Here is a 5,930-nt window from a genome sequence, read left to right as displayed (position 1 = left end):
CCACCAGCTGAGTGGTCTAGAGACATCTGAGCTTTTTCTGTAAGCCCATAGTAGAAGATGTCCAAATGTACCCACTCTAAAAACATTTCAGAGGGGCATTTTCTTATCATACATCTATACCTCTCCCAGGCATTATAAAGGGTTCATTATCCTCTTGTTTAAAGCCTTGGATGTCCAGCCTTAGCTGTGTCATCCTTTTTGAAGGGTAAAATTGATTCAGGAATTTGTCTGATAACTGCTTCCATGTCTTTATGCTTGCTGTAGGTTGGTTATTCAACCACCTCTTAGCGTGATCTTTTACAGCAAATGGAAACAGTAATAGTCTATAGACATCCTGATCTACCTCTTTATCACGTACTGTGTCAGCAATTTGTAAGAATTGTGCCAGAAACTCAGTAGGTTCTTCCTGTGGAAGACTGGAATACTGGCAATTTTGCTGCACTATGATAATGAGTTGAGGGTTTAGCTCAAAGCTGCTTGCTTTGATGGGAGGTATACAGATGCTACTCCCATATGCAGCTGTAATGGGATTAGCATATGACCCCAGAGTCCTTCTGGACTGCTCAATTCCACTTAGGTCCATGATGGAGAAAGGGAATATGATATGAATTCACAAGCAAAATATTTATTTATTTATTTATTTATTTTTTGGAATGACCGAAAATAATAAAAATAAAATAAAAAAAGAGAAAATAAAAGAAAATTTCGAGAACTAAAAGAAAATAAGATCAACGCAAATTGAAAACTAAATCAATTAATTAGTTAAAAAGATTTTGGAATTAGCAATTGAAAAGATATGATTGAAAATTATTTTGAAAGAGATTTGTTTTTGAAATTAGGAAAGAGAAAAACAACAAAATGACACCAAACTTAAAATTTTTAGAAAATCAAACACAAGAATTTTCGAAAATTTTAAAGGAAAAACACAAAGAAGACACCAAACTTAGAATTTTTAAAGAACAAGAAAGGACTAAGAACATGCAAATTCGAAAAATTAAAAGAAAACAAAAGCATGCAATTGACACCAAACTTAAAATATGAAACTAGACTCAACTAAAAGACTCTAAACCAACAAAAATAAAACAATCCTAATCTAAGCAACAAGATAAGCCGTCAGTTGTCCAAACTCGAACAATCCCCAGCAACGGCGCCAAAAACTTGGTGCACGAAATTGCAATCACACTTTTGCAATTCCGCACAACTAACCAGCAAGTGCACTGGGTCGTCCAAGTAATACCTTACGTGAGTAAGGGTCGATCCCACAGAGATTGTCGGCTTGAAGCAAGCTATGGTTATCTTGTAACTCTTAGTCAGGATATCAATAATTATCAGGGTTGATTGTAAAAAGCAAAAGAACATGAAATAAGTACTTGTTTTGCAGTAATGGGGAACAGGTTGAGGTTTTGGAGATGCTCTATCTTCTGAATCTCTGCTTTCCTACTGTCTTCTTCTTCAAGCACGCAAGGTTCCTTCCATGGCAAGCTGTATGTAGGGTTTCACCGTTGTCAATGGCTACCTCCCATCCTCTCAGTGAAAATGTTCAACGCGCTCTATCACAGCACGACTAATCATCTGTCGGTTCTCAATCAGGTTGGAATAGAATCTAGTGATTCTTTTGCGTCTGTCACTAACGCCCAGCCTTCAGGAGTTTGAAGCTCGTCACAGTCATTCAATCATTGAATCCTACTCAGAATACCACAGACAAGGTTTAGACCTTCCGGATTCTCTTGAATGCCGCCATCAATTCTAGTTTATACCACGAAGATTCTGATTAAGGAATCCAAGAGGTATCTACTCAATCTAAGGTAGAACGGAGGTGGTTGTTAGGCACACGTTCATAGTTGAGAATGATGATGAGTGTCACGGATCATCACATTCATCAGGTTTAAGAACAAGTGATATCTTAGAATGGAAGCAAGCATGATTGAATGAAAACAGTAGTAATTGCATTAATCCATCAAGACACAGCAGAGCTCCTCACCCCCAACCATGGGGTTTAGAGACTCATGCTGTAGAAGATACAATGAGAAACGTGTAAAGTGTCATGAGGTGCTGATACAATGTCAAAAGATCCTATTAATAGTGAACTAGTAACCTAGGGTATACAGAAATGAGTAAATGACGTAAAAATCCACTTCTGGGTCCACTTAGTGTGTGCTTGGGCTGAGCATTGAAGCTTTCATGTGTAGATACTTTTTCTGGAGTTAAACGCCAGCTTTTATGCTAGTTTGGGTGTTTAACTCCAATTTTTATGCCAGTTCCAGCGTTAAACGCTGGGAATTCTGAAGCTGATTTGCAACGCCGGTTTGGGCCATCAAATCTCAGGCAAAGTATGGACTATTATACGTTGCTGGAAAGCCCAGAATGTCTAATTTCCAACGCCATTGAGAGCGCGCCAATTGGGCTTCTGTAGCTCCAGAAAATCCACTTTGAGTGCAGGGAGGTCAGAATCCAATAGCATCTGCAGTCCTTTTCAGCCTCTGAATCAGATTTTTGCTCAGGACCCTCAATTTCAGCCAGAAAATATCTGAAATCACAGAAAAACACACAAACTCATAGTAATGTCCAGAAAAGTAAATTTTAACTGAAAACTAATAAAAATATAGTAAAAAATAATTAAAATATGCTAAAAACATACTAAAAACAATGCCAAAAAGCGTATAAATTATCCGCTCATCAACCGTTGAGATTTAAAATAAAATATTTTAATGGTGAAGATCATGTTAAGACTTTATGATGTGAATATATAGGCTGAAGGTGCATTATTGTACTTTAACCCAATGTGTAAGTCATCATTTGTTATATTCATTAAAGGTCAAGTTTGCCTCCCAAAAGGTGTGGCTGGTGGATGTGTTGTGGCTAAGGCCACTGACTTGGAGGTCCAAATGGAATGGGTCGCAAATCCAAATTTGGGTCTCATGGTTTGGGTGTATTTGTCAGCTACAATACATGATCAAGCAAAAAAAAAATCAGGATAAAATATTTTGGGCTCACGAGGTTGAATATATCGTTATACACTTTCTCAATCCAATTGAACAAGATTCCTGAATGTGCAACCTCAATATAATTTAGTATCAAAAGTCCTTTGAGATGAAAGATACAAAACGAAGAATGAGTATTATTCATAGAATCCAATATTGGAATACAACATAGAACAGTGATAAACAAATTATATCATAAATTTTCACCAATAGTATTTAAAATTAATTTTCTAACACAGGAAAAGTAATATTAAAGAAATTTAATGATAAAAGATTAAAGTAAAAATAAAGATAAAGTAATAATAATCCCTAAAACTAATAATAAAGATAAATTAAAATAAATTTATGTTAGTTTAGAAATTTCACGATTATAGTGAGGTTATTTTTAGTAACATAACATATAAAATGAATGTTATATACTTAATCATATGATTCCTAAAATCGACAATAATATGTATGGTGAGATTAAAATAGAAAAAAATCTAAAGGACCAGAATTGAATTATATTCACATAACATTTCTTTCAGTTACCCAGCTACTTTTTCAATAGTAAAGAAGCCATGCGTCTCTAAAAATTCTTACATCTTAAATTCAATAAAACCTTTCAATAGTGTCTCTCCAGGTCTGTTATTTCTTATTTACTCTTATATTAGTTTTTAAGATTAAATAATATAGACACTATTTTCTTTCTTTTAATAATAATATTAATAATACCACATAATATAAAATAAGCTAGAATACCATGTAATGTAATACAACCAAATATGAGAAATTATCTACATTTCTATGAAATGTGATTACAACATGTAGAGTGTTTCAATCATAATTATATAGTTGGATTAAGGATAGTAAGAAGTGTTACAATAGTAGGAAACATTAGGCTTTGGAAGGTAATGACATATATTTTACTTGATTTAGTCATATAGTATAGTGAAACAATATTTTTAGATCCCAGTCAGTCGCAGTGGATCGGCACTCTACTATGGTGAGACTAGATCGGGGCTGCTGTCATAGCCATGAGTGTGACACTTCTCCTCGAGGCGTTTAACCTGGTGGGTGAGTTCGCTATTGGCCCTGGCGAGCATGATTGCTCGAATGTAGTTGTAGTCCTGGATTTCTTGGCCGGTGACCTCAATAAGTTTCTCAATCATGTTGATTGCGGTGTCCTCCCTAGCATCTGACTCGCACTGCGAGTACCGACCCTTGGCATCGATATATGGGCCTAAGGAATTGCCCGGGATGACAACAATGAAAGCGTAGTAAACGCTGCTGTTGCGGATCCCGATCTCGTTGAGGAAGAATGCTGAAGGTGGGATGGAGGATCTGTAGCAAGCCTTTAGCAGCCATCCCCCCATGTTCACATTGATTGCATAGTTGCCGGGAGCTGCCTCAGAGGGAGGAATGACATTGACGGCTGCATGATAGTTTGCAATCAGTAAGATTCGGACGAATTTGTTAGTTAAAGCTTTGTTTCATATTTTGAATCCAAATAAATTGACATAGTATAATGGGAGAAAATGTAACGTTACTCCAGTAGAGCTTGGCTTAGTGTCCGTTCACGGTGGGGATGGTGCGTAGATTTCCCATTGGAAAATAAATTGGATATTGGAACTCTGCCCCCATTTTTCATAATTCCTCTCTTTCGGCTTCCATGGAATGTAGCCTTGCTGAATATGCCCTGACGGCAGTTGCCTGGCAGTTGAAGACGGAGTATTCGGCGTTCAAAAAGTCAATGACTTGTTGAGATACCTCATTGAAGGAGGTGAAAATTCATGTATTCTTTCCCTTCACAAAGAAATTATATTGTATCATGGATGGCTCCATTTTATTGTATTTGGTTTCAATCATGGTGTATGGAGGAGAAAAATATGTTTTTGATAAGGAGTTAAGTAAAGTTAAAACTAGGGGTTGGGAGTGGAAAAGCCTTCCTTGATTTAATATTTTGGTTTAGGATTACCTTTTTACCCCGGTGAGGTTTTGGCTTTATCATGGGAGACACATGTAAAGTTGAGGTATCTTCGAATATTTGAGGGGCAAAAATTGTGTGGTTCAGTGTGGCATTGAATAAAGTAAAAATGTGTGTTGGTATTTGAAATTAGTTTGCATATAGAATTTCTGTGGGGAAGAGTGACAGAATTGATAGGGATCTGGTAAAGTAGATAGAATTAAATACTAGTGTTGTGGTAAGAAAATATTTTTGTCTTGTTGTGTGAAGAAGATCATCTTGATAAATTTAAATTTTTTTAATGGAGGAGATATAAATTGTAAATGATTATACGGGCAGATCACTTGGCAGATAAATCTTGAAATTATTTTAATATATCTTGTAGTTTAAGATAAAAATCAATGAAAAAAATATTATTGTGTGGGTTTAACAGGATATTTTTTATTTTATACATTTTTTTTACAAAAAAATTAATAGGATATTTTTTATTTTATATGGGGACAAACATAATTTTATATCGGGGACATAAATATATCTACATATATAGTTTATAAGAATTTTTACAAATGTTTGTTGGAAAACTTGTCTCCATAAGACTCTACATACATCCGTGCTTTAAGTAGTATAAACTATGAAATTTTAAAATATATATTTACTGGTTTAAAAGTGATATTAATTTCTTAAAATTGACATATAGAATGTTTTAGTCAATATAGTATTTAATTAAAATTCAATCTTATTATTAAAAAATAAACAATACAACATCTTAAAAGAGTATTTAAATCTCAGGATTCTCAGCTCTTTAAATTATATTCCATTTAAATTATGTTACTGTGATGTATTACTATCTAATTATTTTCGTAGGTTCATTTAAGTAGCTATTGATTAAGAGGGGAATAATATTGCTAAAATAGTTTGCCACAAACATGTAGCTATGATATCTAAAAGGGAGAGACGGTACTCCCTTAACACAATAAACTACTGTAACACCCTAATATTCAAAT

At 34.7% G+C, this 5,930-nt stretch overlaps 1 long non-coding RNA gene across 1 annotated transcript; it reads right to left on the bottom strand.

Moving 5' to 3' along the window:
* Window positions 1–3,746: 3,746 nt before the first annotated feature.
* Window positions 3,747–4,884, bottom strand: LOC140175815 (uncharacterized). Its single transcript, XR_011866452.1, has 2 exons — window positions 4,511–4,884; window positions 3,747–4,395 (listed from the first exon to the last, which is right to left on the bottom strand). It is a non-coding gene; the product is annotated as an uncharacterized lncRNA (long non-coding RNA).
* Window positions 4,885–5,930: the final 1,046 nt, after the last annotated feature.

The sequence above is a fragment of the Arachis hypogaea genome, chromosome 10 (assembly GCF_003086295.3).
Source record: "Arachis hypogaea cultivar Tifrunner chromosome 10, arahy.Tifrunner.gnm2.J5K5, whole genome shotgun sequence".
Lineage (NCBI taxonomy): Eukaryota > Viridiplantae > Streptophyta > Magnoliopsida > Fabales > Fabaceae > Arachis > Arachis hypogaea.
Note: the sequence above shows the minus strand (reverse complement) of the source record. Positions and strands in the feature narration are given on the sequence as shown.